The sequence below is a fragment of the Echinops telfairi genome, unplaced genomic scaffold (genome assembly GCF_000313985.2).
Source record: "Echinops telfairi isolate 266 unplaced genomic scaffold, ASM31398v2 ScPeMD7_23;HRSCAF=83, whole genome shotgun sequence".
NCBI classification, from domain to species: domain Eukaryota; kingdom Metazoa; phylum Chordata; class Mammalia; order Afrosoricida; family Tenrecidae; genus Echinops; species Echinops telfairi.
In genome coordinates, this window is record NW_022103920.1 from 27,230,829 (window position 1) to 27,246,170 (window position 15,342).

Below are 15,342 nucleotides of genomic sequence, written 5' to 3' on the forward strand. Positions count from 1 at the left end.
ATGAGTTTTGTGTATGGGTGCTCCAAAATCTAGGGTGCCAATGCACTGCCAATTCGGTCAGTTGCTACTCAGAGACCATATAGGATGGAATAAAGCTGCCCCATAGGGTTCATGGTAGTGCAAATCCTTACACAAGCAGACAGTCTCACTGAGCTTTTCATGAAGCATCTGGTAGGTTGAATCCACTGTGCAGTCAGGACTCTTGCTGCAGTGCTTAGAATAGCTGAAATGATTTCCCCAAAATCTAACTCAGGCTCCCTTTTGTCCTAGGTTCTCCTGTGGTTTTGAGAAGCTGATCTATGACTCTTAATGAATCAACAAGGGAGGGACAGCTTGCTTTCAGGAAGAATGTGTTTGAAAAGTAGATCACGATATCATATTTTTATGCAAACAAAACATGCATGATACAGTTCGCCATGCAAGCCCCCCTTGTGTAAGTTTCCTGTGTGTGCCATCTGGGTGATATGAACACCAGGGTTATTTACAGGGTCTCATTATATTAGAAAGTGGTGACTAGTACAGAGAAGTGCTTGTACAAGGAACTGGCCAGAGTACGTCCTTCTTACCAAGAACTAGGGAACTTGCCTGGCCATGTTCTTCTTACACAAAGAACCTTCCTGAACGTGTCCTCAAGGATATACTAACTATAGCCCAATCAGAAGAACTTACATTAGCTAGCCAATCGCAATATTCTTTATTGTTAGATCCTTACATGTTAGCATTGAAGCCCTAGTGGAGCACTGTGTCTCAAGCCTTTTGACTCTGTTTCACAATTCAGGAATTGTTTTTTTGCCTTGACAAATTTCTTTGCTTATATTTCAGACAAACTGTGAGTGTCTCATCTCATTGGACAGTTTTCTTGACCCTTATTCTGCGAGTAACAGGTAATTTGTCATTCATCATATATCAATCATAGTGCTATAAGAGACTTTAGAAATGATTGACTCCAATACCCTCATTTCCCAAGCAAGGAAACCAACACTCAGAAAGGGGAACTCAATTGCCAAAGGTCAAAGAATTAATTTCCTGTATCACTGAAACTGAAAGGGCGGCCTTCTTTCTTTCAGTTTGGTATATTCTCCCTTATGCCATGATGCAAGTGATGCTATTAATACATTAAAGGTCGGTTCTCAAAAATCCTTACTTAGGAAAAATCACAGTATTATAACCAAGCAGTTTGGATATTGCTTCCTTATTCCTCACTCACTGTGGACAGTCTTCTCAACACAAGTTGAACATGTAGTTCAACATTAGATATAAGACATTTATGCTCTGAAATCATACCATTATAATACATGTGTCTACAGTGCTGTGAATTGCTTAATATAGCTCTTCTAGCCATATAGGCTTTGTAACTCCCACCAAAAGACTGGGTATGACTATGCAAATGTAAGGATTTGTGATCCACCAAGGGGATTAGCTAGTTCCCTAATAAGTAAGTAACTCGCATGGCACCCTTGGAGGTGGGACCCTGCAAATAAGGTATATGAGATCCTAACATGGGGATTGGTCATCTTTAACCTCCTGCCACATTTAAAATGAGCCATACTAGAAGCAAAAGGGGATATCACAACTGCCAAGAAAGAATGAAGCACATCCTTTGGACATAGAATCCCTGCACTGAGCACTCACTCTAGAAACACCAGCAGCTGAGCAGCAGAGGGGAATGGCACCAGAGTGGTGAGCTTTGAAGCCATGGAGCACGAAAGCTGAATGGCTGAATGCTTTGGGGAAGGAGAATTACTGACAACCGTGCAGTACCTCTCAGCAACTTAGGTTTGCTGGCTTTCAAAGCTGGAGCTGAATACTTTGGAGCCCAAGCTTATGACAGAAGTGGGATGCCACTGGAAGCTCATCAGCAAAGCTAACATAACTGTTAACTACCTGCTTGAGCAGGGCAGAAGTTGGTCCAGAAGCCAAAGCTGGTGCAGAAACCTGCCTTCTGACAGCTGTGAAGAGGCTGTCCTGATTTGAAGAACTGTATCCTGTGTGTTTCTGTCCTTGATTTGTAGCACTTAACTTCCCTAATAAACCTCATAAAGGTAAGTATTGTCTATGAGTTCTGAGTGGCCAATGCAACAAATTGCTAAACCTAGAACAGAAGTCGAAAGTGCTGTGGGTAGAATGATAAGTGTCAAAATTGGTTAAAAATGACACAAGGTGGAGGCATGCCTGATCTCCCCTCGTAGGAGTCAGCCGTGGGCTGTTGATGTGTGTGGTGATTCTCTCTTCCTCTTGTGAAATGAGCGGAGGTCATAACATGATGCCATTTTTAGAAGACATGAAAAACTTTTACACAGCTATCATGAGAGCAACATAGCTGTCCCTGATCCCCACTCCCAGCCACTTTTCTAATATATTGCTTAGTGTTTGTATTGCCGGTGTTATGTATTTTTCCATTTTTATTCCATATTATAAAAAATAGACACAACCAACTACAGTGATTTCTTCATGGGCCCATCGATCCTTACCCACAAGTGATAAACAAAATAAAAACCAATTCATAAGTAAAATGTATCACATTTTATTTCAAGAAGTGCTGATTTAAAAACTGTAACCATGCATGGTTTTCTAAGGAAATTAAAATCGTAAGAGAACTGCTAAGTGGAACAGAATGTCTCATTTTGAGAACAATTGAAAGAATCCAGAAGGAGCACCTGAGAATGGAATTTTAATGCTGACAAATTTGGGTTATTTTAAAGTAGGTAACTTCTACAACGTCTGCTTACCCTATTTCAAATTTATCTGTGTTTTTAAGACATATACCCAGCTTTCTGAGGTCTCCTTCTTGCTGGTGGTCGGTGCTGTCAACTCAGTCCTGACGCAAGCAACCCAGTAAGCAGCGAAAGGAGTCATTGCCCAGCCCTGCGCCATGCTCACCGTCATTGCTCTAGATGCGCCCATTGTTGCAGCCGCTGTGTGAATCCATCTCGTTGAGGATGAGCCTCCATTTTGACGGCTCTCTACCAAGCTTCATGTTTCTTGCCAAGGGCTGATGCTTCTTGACAGCATGTCCAAAGTACAGGATATGAAGCTTTACCCTCTTCAATTCTAAGGAGCATATGTTTGTATTTCTTCAAAGACAGATATATTCATTCTGCTAGCAAGCCATGGTTGTAGAAAAGAGCACAGAAGAAGGCTGTGCCTGACTTCCTCTGCCTTTCCCATTGCCATGAGGCAGAAGTGAGACATGCCTTCCACCTTTCTTAACCTATTCTGACACCACGGTTCCTCCCATAGCCCTCTACTTCTATGCTGGGTTCGATAATTCTTCGCAGTGGTTATACAGAAACTCATAATCAAGGAGACGTTTATTAGGGATATCAAAAGGTCATGACAAGCCAAGATGATAAAACATTGAGGCTATAGTCATTGGTCTACAGTCCTCAGCAAGCAGCCAATTCTCTCTCTAGTCCTCAGCCTGTCAGCCATGTGGTCGCTGGGCCTCTGTTTCCGTGGGCCAGGAGAGCAGCCTGTTGCTCTGCTTCACAGTATTGTAGTCTCATCATTGCTATGCTGTTTAGTTTCATGTTGTCCCAGCCTCTGCCTCTGGTTTGAGCCTAACCCCCATGCTCTGCCCCATGGTGTCTATGTATAACCACTGGCACCCTGATTTAGGTCTTTACCATATCAGACAGCGATCTCGAAGGTGCTTCACTACTGATGGTCCTGAGATTTCTCTCTGCCCTAGATGGCACTTTTATACAGAGGAATGGCTTTGATAGAGGTGTTGTTTTGTCTTTGAGCAGACCAAAAATACTATTAAAGAAATAAAGAGTGGTGGCTGGTTCACACCCTCTACTAAATTGGAGACTTAATCCTGCTCTAATCTTGTCCATTACTATACCAGAATGGGATTATAGCCACAGGTATAGTGTCCAGAATTAGAGTACTCCATGTGTTAGTTCAGGTAGACTAGAGAAACAAATCCAGGGAGACTCATATGTATATAAAAATGAGCTTTATATCAAAAAGTAATTGTATATTAAGAAAACATCCCAGCCCAGTCCAGATCAAGTCCATAAATCTGATATTAGCCCATATGTCCGATACCAATCTATAAAGTCCTCTTCACACAAAACACATTCGTGCAACACATGCAATGATGATGAATGCAGGAAGATCACAGCCCATTGGGTGGAAAGTCTTGTGGATCCAGTGGTGGTGCAAGCATCTCAGCGCTGGCATGGGTCTCCACGTGGCTCTTCCAGCTCTAAGGCTCTGGCTGCCATCATCACAGCTCCATGTGGTTTGTCAACAGGAATGTCAAGCAGGGAGTGTGTCTCTGGTCTCCAGTGAGCTATTTATCTCCGTAAAGCCTTCAAATGAGGTCATCAAGCTGCAACCTGATTGACAGGCTAACCTCCACCCCTTCACTCTTTATAGTCCCAAATTGATACCAGATTATGTAACTACCACACCCCACAAAAGGAGTTATGGCTGGAAGGGTCACATTAATTGATTACATTTCAATAATACATCCAATAATCTTCACTAACACCGTAATTCAAATGCTTCCATTTTTCTTCATCTTTGCTCATTGTTCAGCTTTCACATGCTTCTGAGGCGTTTGAGAATACCATGCCCTACAGCAGGAGCACCTCCGTCCTCCAAGGGACATTTTTGCCTTTGAACACTGTGAAGAGGCCTTTTTCAGCACATTTACCCCAGGCAAGATATTGTCTGATTTCTTGACTGCTGCTTCCACGACTGTTGGCTGTGGATTCAAAAATGAAATCCTTGACAACTTCAGTACTTTTTGTGTTTATGTTTACATCATTTATTAGTCTCTCATGATGATTTTTATACCGTATGTGGAGGTGTAGTTCGTAGTGGAGTTTCCTAGGATTCATACTTTGTACATTCCACTTTCCAATTATTAATCAATTTTTGCAACTATTCTCATTTTGAACCATGCCATATCAGCAAATGAAAGTCCTAAACCCTTACTCTGTCAACTCGACTTTAAGGAGGCAACTCTTCCCCAGTAAATTTTTTTCTACCCTGAAGGGCTCATCTTCTGGAAACATATCAGACAAGATTTTGGTGGTATTAATAAAGATTTCATGGATCAATGTTTTTTCTGAAGTAGATTGTTCTTGTCCCTTTATTCTTTAGTCCAGAAACACTAATGAAGCCTGTCCACTGTGAGAGAACCTACTGCTATTTGAAATACCAGCAATGTGACTTCCAGTATCACAGCACCCACATGGCACTACAGTATCACAAAATGACAAGTGAATCTGATGAACAGTAGTTTTAACAGCCAGTTTTTTTTCAGAGTGTAAGTCCAATATTAGTAAGAGATTACTAAATATGTATAAAACAGTCTCTTGCTGTTACAGCCCAATGCTTAGCCCACTGCGCAGTCATTGCTGTAATCCTCCCCTAAAGATGATGTAGGCTTGCTTAGCAGTGAAATATGGAACAGAGATATACTTATGGATCAATTCTGAAGGTGTGCCTAACAACATTTGTTTACAGATGGGACATAGATATGAAGAGGGAATTCCAAAGTGACTCCAAGAGATTTTACCTGAATTGCTGGAAGAGCTGTTATATATCAATTTCAAAATGATAAAAAAGAAATGAGAGGGGGGAGAGAGGCTAAGTAGAATTGGACTAAAAGATAAAATGATTATGTTAGGGTTCTCTAGAGAAACAAAACCAGGACACTAATAATTTTGTATATATTTATATAGATAGATAACATAAGAAATAAACAGTTAATTAATCTATAAAGCAGTACAAATGGGTCAGTGCAACTCGCTTCCGTGAGACAGCTAGTACACTGGCAGACCACCAAGTCTTGAGAGCCGCGGGGTGGTCCTCCGTGGAGCTATCCGGCCACAGGCAGCAAACAGCAAGCAGGTCACCAACAGTCAGCCAGATGACAGGGTCCAATGGTCCTCAGCTCATGAGATGTACCTTCCAGTGGCACGGTCTTGAAGGAACCTCAAGTTACAGCGACACAGTCCACGGGTAGACATCCCACAGATAGATGTAGCTTGCAAATGGAGCCCCAGAACAAGCAAGGCAGCCACACACTCGTCCGATGATCAAAGACCAAGTGAAAGAGAGGCAAGGCTCACTGAGCCATTTATCTCTCTGCCCTTCAACTAACCTCACATGTGTTCATTGGCCATGTGGCACAACAAACGTACCTATCACAATCCACTCCTTGCCAACCTGGCACCTGTACACACTTCTTAAAACAGTCAGATTCAATCCTTATTCAACTTATCTCAATCCTTTTCTAAGCTATTCTATTGATACAAAAATATGGGATTAGGTCTCTGAAGTCATCAAAACAGATCCATGCTTTCTGTCAGCCATTTTCCTTAAGCAGTACGGTTTCTGAGAAATTCAAATGGGCGATATCTTCCCCCGAGCTCAAAATATACATTAACAACATTCATTTTTATCATTTCACACAGGAATAACCAAAGACTACAACCAAATAAAATAATCAAAAGTTTAACTTCCCATATTCTTTAGAGAAAATAGCCAAGTAAACTGCATGGATATATCTGACTTCTGGCTAGCCAAAGAAGAAACACTACTATGTGACAGAAGTCAAACAAACATCTACTCTCCATTTTTATGATTTGTTTCTCTAGTACCCCCTCCCAAGGTGCCATAGCTTGTTAGTTTGGGTAGACTAGAGAAACAAATTCATGGACACACACATATGTGTATAACAAAGATATTTATATAGAAGAGCAATTGAACATTGAGAAAACATCCCAGCCCAGTCCAGATCAAGTCCATAAGTCTAAAATTAGCCCATATGTCTGATACCAATCTTTAAAGTCCTCTTCAGATTCATGAAACACATGCAATGAAACCAAATGCAGGACGATCACAAGCCAGTAGGTAGGAAGTCTTTGGATCCAGGGGCGTTGTAAGCATCCTAGTGCTGGCAGGGGTCTCTCTGTGGCTTTTCTGGCTTCAGAGGTCTGGTTGCATCCATGTGGCTTGTCTTCTGCAATGTCTCCCAGGGAGTGGCAGAGAGAGAGAAGTGTTTTCCACCTCCAAGGAGGAAGTACCAGATTTCCCAGAATTCTCAGGAGAAGGTGATGCCCACACAGAAGTCTCATTTGCTTTCTCTAGATTGACAGCCTAGACTCCACCCCTACACTCTTAATCCTTAAATTGACACCAGATTAGGTGACCAACACAATGATCTAATCTCTTCAGGCATCATTTTTTGTTCTTGCTGTTATATGCTATCAAGTTGCTTCCAATTCATCGTGACCATATGTACAATAGAACAAGGCATCGCTTGGACCTGCAACATCCTCGCAATTGTTATGTTTGAGCCCATCCTCAGTCCATTCCTTGAGGATCTTGCTCTTTTTCTCTGACCCTCTACTTTCCCAAGCATAATATCTCCAGAAACTCGTCCCTCCTGAATACATGTCCAAAGAAAGGGAAAGGACATCTGGCCATCCTGTCTTCTTAGACGTATTCTGGCTGTACTTTTCCCAAGACAGATTTGTTCGTTCTTCTGACAGTCAGTGGTTTATTCAATCCTCCTCCCCAACACCACAATTCAAATGCATGAAAGCTTTTCCAGCTTTTCTTATTCACTGACTAGCTTTCACACGCACCCATGGGGACTGAGCGTGCCAGGACAGGTCAGCAGGGCTTAGTCCTCAAGGTGACATCTGTCCTCTTTAACCTTTTAAGGGAACCATTTGGGGCCGTTTCACCCAATGCACGAGTTACTTGGTGTCTTGATTATTGCTTCTGTTACCAGTGGTTGTAGATCCAAGTAAAATGAGATGCTTGACAATCTCTTCTCCTTTTATCATGATGTGGTTTGTTGGCCCAGTCGTGAGGACTTTTCTTTGTTTGCATTGAGATGTAGTCCACACTGACGCTTGTAGTCTTTGATCTTCATCAATTACTACTTCTATTCCTCTCCACTTTCAGCATTTTCTGTATTTTTCTTAAATTCAAGAAAAGTATACAAATCATGAATGTGCAGCTCGAAGACTTTTCACCAAGCGAATAAACCATCACTCTATGACCAGGGCAAAGATGAAGAAACAACACATTACCAGCATTCACAAGGTGGCTCTCTGAAAGTAATTAATTTTAAAGTTAACCATTTTCTTATTGATTTTTCCATAAAGCTTCTGAAGCAAAGAATAACACACATATAGAGCAGAGGCTATCTCCAGAAATCTATGGAGGAAAAGACAAACTCACTCTGCAATCGTGTGACTGGAGTTAGTCACCAGTTCAACTTCATGAAATTCATGCTGAAAAGTTGATTCCTAATAATATAATGTGAGACAGACAGATGATAAAAATAGATACATTTTCTGCATGGGGTTTCAAAATTAGAAAGTTCATAGAGTTCCTCAAAAAAAGAATCCTGAGTTGACAAAAGAAACTTTATAAAATGAGGTTGAAACTATAGTAAGGTCAGATGGTCTGCACTGTAGAAGTGAAGTCCTCACCGCGTGCTGCGTAGAGATGCGCATCAGAAGCAGCAGCTTTGGTTGCTGAGACTGCAAACAAGACCTGGAACGTAAGGACGTGGTTTTCCTCATAAATTCCACTTTAAAATCGTGGGAGAGAAGCATAGAGAGAAATAAAGTCAGCTCTTCGATGACTCTTTGAGTTTCCACTTTGCCTCCTAAAATCCCATGGGAAACAAATATTTTACCCTTGGAAAACTGATTATATCTTTTTTTAAAAATCATTTTATTGCGGCTCATACAATTCATCACAATCCATACATACATCAATTGTGTAAAGCACACTTATACATTTGTTGCCCTCATCATTCTCAAAATTTGCTTTCGGCTTGGGTTCCTGGAATTAGCTCCTCATTTTCCTTTTTCCTCTCTCCCTCCCTCCCTACTTTCCCCTCCCTCATGGACCCTTAATAATTTATAAATTATTATTATATCTTATCGTACACTGCCTTGCATCTCCCTTCACCCACCCTTCTTTTGCCCATCCCCCAGGGAGGAGGTTACACAATCACAATCAATCATTGTGATCGATTCCTCCTTTCTCCCCCCACTTCCCTCCCGGTATAGCCACTCTCACCGCTGGTCCTGAGGGGTTCATCTGTCCTAGATCTTTTCCTGGAAATCCCTAACATGCAACTAATTCCAGGAGCTTACAATCTCATGATTCTGATAGCACTGGAAACTACGCAAATGTAAAAATCACTGGTTTCCTTTTTGGTAAAACATACCAGATAAACACACTGCCGTCAAGTTCTTACCCTTGTAGAACGGGGAGAAGTGCTCCTGTGGGTTCGTTCCTGAGTTTGTGGGAGTAGAAAGCCCTGTTTTTCTCCCATGGAAAGGTGGTTTCAACTGCTGATCTCACAGGAAGCAGTAGCTCATAACCATGACACCAACAGGCTGTCAAAATCATAACAGGCCCAAATAATAGAGACTTAATGAGGGCAAAGGTTGACTCTTTAATAACAAGAAAACAAAAATATGCAACAGTTATTGCAGTGGGTTATTATGTAGGTATGTAGGTATGCATTTATTTTTACCTCCTCTTGCATGTTCCTCTTTGTTTGGGTAATGCACCTCTCTTTGGTTCTCAGGAAAGCACTTATTTCTTATTGTGTACAATCTGGTAAGATGTGAAATCAGGGTACCTTCACCTACCTAGGCAGCAAGTGGGCTGCACCCCAAAGGAAATAAATCATTCTCTTTCCTCCCTCTCTTGCGCCCCCATTCAGCCCCTCCTTCCTTCTGTCTCTCCCTCACTCCTCTCCCCCTTCTCTGCCCTCTCCCCTCCCTTCTCTCCCCTCTCTTCCCTCTTCCTTCTCTTGCCCTCATCTTCCCCTTATCTCCTCTCTCCCCCATTGTCCCTCTTTCTTCTGTCCTTTCTCCCCCATATTTACTCTCCTCCCCTCCTCGTCCTCCTCCTCCCAGCCCTGCTTGCCAGCCCCCACGCACCCCAATATGAAGTCTGTTTGGGCGATGTGATAAAAGACTAAAGATGCCTGGAGTGGTTTCACTCAACAGGTTGCTTGCTGAAGACAGTGCTCCTCCTTGGCTGGAGCTGCCCTGATTCCTGCTCTTTCTTTCATGGATTCTTTAACTTCTCTGTCAGCTCTAAGAGCTACCCTACATCCTTCCTCAAATTTCCAGGTTTTTCCTAAATTAGTTAGCGAGCTGTCTCCTAGTTCTTGCAACCAAAGAACTCTGACATATTTATCTCCAAAAGAACCCCGTCTCAAACTTTTGCTGGCATTGTGCCTGGTTACTGACTGAACATTTGAAGGAATACATGAGATTATTTCATAGTCCCCAAATAGAAAATGTTCAAAGTGAAATACTCAATAAAACATCCTGTTGAATACCAGCATGAAGCAGTGAACTAAGCAGCAGAGATCTGCAGGCCAGCCCCAATCCCAGCTACGTTGACCCCCTCCCCCAGAAGATTACACCACAGAGGACAGCGCTGAAGCTACAGCCCATGGAAAGTGGCGGGTTGCTTGGAGCAGCCAAGGTAGGGAGAGGCCATAGGGCCGGCTGCCCCATGTTATGCGACACCCCCTCACTGACCCACAGTGCTGCAGGGAACAGCACTGGAGACACAGTGCGGGAATTGTGCCTGGTCTGACAACCTCCCTTCCCCCAAATGCAGGAAAAAACATGAAGGGAGAGCAACAGAGCAGCAAGGGAGCAAAGCAACAAAGTCCCCGAGGAATCCCCAAAATAGACCCAATCAGAAAACATACATTAGGGTCAGCAGACAAACTGGCTCCCCATTTTTATCCTTCTTCTTTGTTTCATGAATATCTATTTAGCCCTATAATACCTGCATTTTTAATTTCAGGGAAATTTTTTTTAGTTTTTATTCTTTACTTTCATAGTTATCAATATATATATAACAACCAAAATATATTAAAATATATAAAATTTACAATGTTTTCTAAATGTTGCCAAATTGTCACATTTGTCCATGGATTTATAATAAATGTTATGAAAACATCATGCTCGGTGTTATAGGGATAAGGTAGGCAAGATAAACAATCCCAAGGAGAAAAAAATGGGACCATTAGTTCGGGGGGGACAGGGCATAGGAAGAGGTGGGGGAAAGGGAAGGGGCCCAACAAACCCAGGGACAAGAAACAACAAGAGATCTAAAATTGATGGTGAGGAGGGTGTAGAATGCCTAGTGGGGCTGGATTAAGTGAAATGTAGCTGAGTGGAATTGGTGAGAGCAAAATGAAAGTCGAACATGATCGTGGAACAGGAGGAAAGTAAAAGGAAATAGAGGAAAGAACTAGGAGGTAAAAGACATTTATAAAGGTATAAATATAGGCATGTATATATATATATTCTTATATAATGATAGGACTATAGTCTATGTACATATATTTATATGTTAAGCATTAAGGTAACAGATGGACATTGGGCCTCTACTCAAGTCCTCCCTCAATGCAAGAACCTTTTGTTCTAGTAACCTGGCATTCTGTGATGTCATCTCCTTGACAAGATCGCTGAAGTCAAAATGGGTCCATTAGCTAATGTGGTGAAGAAAGCTGATGGTGCCCTGCTATCAAAATATAAAGCATATAGAGTCTTAAAGGCTTACAGTTAAACAAGCAGTCATCTAGCAGGGAAGCAACAAAGTCCACATGGAAGAAGCACACCAGTGGGTGTGATCATGGTGTCAAGGAGATCAGACATCAGAAGAACCCAAACAATCATATCTATGCAAATGAGGGGGTTTATAGTAGAGACCCAAAACTCATCTATAGACAATTGGACATCCCCTCACAGAAGGGTCACAAGGAAAGGACAAGTCAGCCAGAGTGCAGTATAGCACTGACAAAACACACATTCTTTTAGTTCTTTAATGCTTCCTCCTCACTACTATCATGACCCCAGTTCTATCTTACAAATCCGGCTAGACTGGAGCATGTACACTGGTACAGATAAGAGCTCTTGACACACAGAATCCAGGACAGATAAACCCCTTAGGAACAATAACAGTAGTAGCGATACCAAGAGGGTAGGGGTCAGATGGGAAGAGAAAAGGGGAACCAATCGCAATAATCGACATATAACCCTCACCCCCAGAAACCTAGGTGAGTGAAGGGAGACAGCGAAAGAAAGAAGATATGAAAACAATAATAATTTATAATTTTTCAAGGGTCTAGGAGGGTGGGAGTGTGGGAGAGGGAGGGAAAAAAGAGGAGCTGATAAGAAGGGCTCAAGTAGAAAGACAATGTTTTGAAATGATGGCAACATATGCACAAATGTGCTTGATACAATTGATGTATGGTTTGTTATAAGAGCTGTAAGAGCCCCCGATAAAATGGTTTATAAAAAAATATCCTGTTGAAATACATAATTTTTAAATGAAATATACACTCACATGTGTATTTGTGCATATGTACATATAAAATTAAATGGATTTACTTAGATTTTATTTTATCTTTTAAAGACCGAAAGCAGTAAGAATGACCTTGTTTTTACATTGGCCCAATTCCTAAAGGGCAGGGTCTCCCTGTTATTCATCAACAGGTGATAGCTATTTGTCCTTTGACAGGCTAAAGATAGTGAACTCAATGATATCCTGCCAGGAAAACATCTCCCTGTGGATTGTGTTGGAGTTCATTTCATATCATCTCTGAAAGTTCATGAATTAAAACATAAAACTACCTCCAATTACATTTAAAATATTCTGTTAAATTTCTGTTCAAAACAAAGCCATTGTGGTCAAGTAAATAAATTTTGAAATAAAACAGACATATTCAGATTCTGCCTCTTCTGACTTTTGGAGGACTGAGAAAATCACCTTTCTCCTCTGGCCCTACATGTCTGTAACAGAAGAAAATGGTATTCAACACACCTCCTTTATCTGTAGAGTGTTCTTGAAGCATGAGGGCTTGTTATTATGAGTAATTCTTCTCACTGACAAACATTAATATTCTCAGCATCTGCTTGTATCAGAAATCAGTTTATAAAGCTTGCATGTTTCTGGGACAACTCGATAAGCTGAGAAGCTCAAAAGTGCCCATATTTAAATTCAAGCCAGGCCTACAGACAATTGAGATTACTTTTTGAAAAAGGAGAGTTCTTGTATTTTAAAATGGTATAAAAATGATTTATTTCTGATGACAAAAAAGGACATCTTTGAATGTACAAAAGATAACAATTTCTGATTACAAAAAGACATCTAAATGAATATAAATTGTGTTTCTTATTCTTCTCAGACAATGTGCAGGAAGGAACTCTCTGTAGTGATTAGAAGCGCTGATAGGTCAACTAAGATTTGTGGAAAACAGATCAGTTGAGTCAGAGTATTACAGCCAAAGAAAGACTTTGGCATTAGTTAACATATCTAAATATGTTTTATTTCTTACGTCTGAATTCTACAAGGTGCTATTGTTGTACTTATTGAGTGCCATAGAGTTGATCCTGATCCATAGCAACTCTATGTGCTACATAATAAAACACTGCATGGTCCTTTGCCATCCTTGCTATCGTTCCTATACCTGAACCTATCATTGCAGCCACTGTGTCCATCCATCTTGTAGAAGGCCTTCCTCTTTTCACTGCCCTTCCACTTTACCAAGCTTGATGGGCTACTCCAGGGACTGGTCTCTGCTGACAGTATGTCCAAAGTATGTGAGACGAAGTCTTGACATTTTTGCCTCTCAGGAGCACTCTGGCCATACTTCTTCGAAGGCAGATCAATTTGTCATTCAGCCATTCATGGTACTTTCAATATTCTTTGCCAGCACCATAATTCAAAGGCACCAATTCTTCTACAGTCTTCCTTATTTAGTGTTCAGTTTCAAATGCATATGAGGCAGTGTAGAACAACATGGCTTGGGTCAAGCACACCTTAGTTCTCCAAGTAACATTCATGCTTTTCAATACTCTGATGAGGTCTTGTGTAGCAAATTTTCCTAATGCAGCATGACTTTTGATCTCTTGACAGCTGCTTCCATGAGCATTGATTATGGAGCCAAGTAAGACAGAATCCTCGACAACTTCAATCTTGTTTCCATTTATTATGTTACCTATTGGTCGAGTTGTGAGGATTTTAGTCTTCTTTATATTAAGTCCTAATCCATTCTGAAGGCTGTAATCCTTGATCTTCATCTGCAAGTGCTTCGAGTACTCCTCACTTACAGTAAACAAAGTTGTGTCATTTGCATATTTCAGGTTGTTAATAAGCCTTCCTCCAATCCTGATGCCATATTCTTCTTCATAGAATCCAGCTTCTTTGAATATTTGCTCAGCATATAGACTGAACAAATATAGTGCATAATACAACCCTGACGCACACCTTTCCTGCTTTTAAGACATGCAATGTACCCTTGTTTTGTTCACACAACTGCCTCGATGCATTTACAAGTTTCTTAAGAGTACAATGAACTATTATGGAATTCCCATTATTCTTAAGGTTGCCTAGAGTCTATCATGGTCCTCGCAGTCGAATGCCTTTGCATAGTCTATGAAAAACAAATAAATATCATTTGGTATTCTGTGCTTTGAGTGAAGGTCTTCTGACAGCAGCAGTCATATCCTTTGTCCATGTCCTCTTCTGAATCTGGCCTGAACTTCTGGCAGCTTGCTGTCAATGTACTGCTGTAATCGTTGTTGGATCATCTTCAGCAAAATTTAACTTGCATGCGATGTTGATACTTTTCTTCTGCAGTTTGATTATGCTGTGGGGTCACCTTTCTTTGGAATTGGCACAAATTGGATCTCTTCCAGGCAGTTGGCCAACTAACTGTCTTCCAGATTCCTAGCACAGACCAGACCAGTGAGGGTTTCATTCACCAGCAGAAACATTTCAGCTAAGTCATTCAATGCAACGTGAACTTTTTCCTTCAGCACAATTGGCTCTTGCTTATATCCTATTTTCTGAAATGCTGGAATGTCGACTAGTTTTTGTGGTACAGTAACTCTATGTACTCTTTCCATCTTCTCTTGATACTTCCTGCATCATTCAATATTTTGCCCATCCTTTCAAGATTGCAACTCAGGGCTTGAATTTTTCTTGAATTCTTTCAGTTTCAGATATGCTGAGTGAGTTCTTCTTTTGGGGTTTTCTAATTTGGATCTTTCCACATTTCATTATGCTATTTGACTGTCTTTTCAAGCTGCCCTTTGAAATTTTCTATTTAGATCTTTAACATCATCATCCTTTCTTCCATTTGGTTTAGTTACTCTTATGATTAAGACTGAATTTTTTTAAATTGTTTTATTGAGGGCTTGTACAACTCTTATCACAATCTATACATCCATCCATTGTGTCAAGCACATTTGCACATTTGTAGTCATCATCATTCTCAAAACATTTTCTTTCTACTTGAGCCCTTGG

At 41.0% G+C, this 15,342-nt stretch overlaps 1 long non-coding RNA gene across 1 annotated transcript in view; it reads left to right on the forward strand.

Annotated features, from left to right (window-relative positions):
• The first annotated feature begins 819 nt into the window (after positions 1-819).
• The window catches only part of LOC123521558, a 134,537-nt gene continuing 120,014 nt past the window's right edge, over positions 820-15,342 (forward strand). The window contains exon 1 of the long non-coding RNA XR_006679981.1: positions 820-884. This is a non-coding gene — a long non-coding RNA (uncharacterized LOC123521558). The remainder of the gene's footprint in view (positions 885-15,342) is intronic.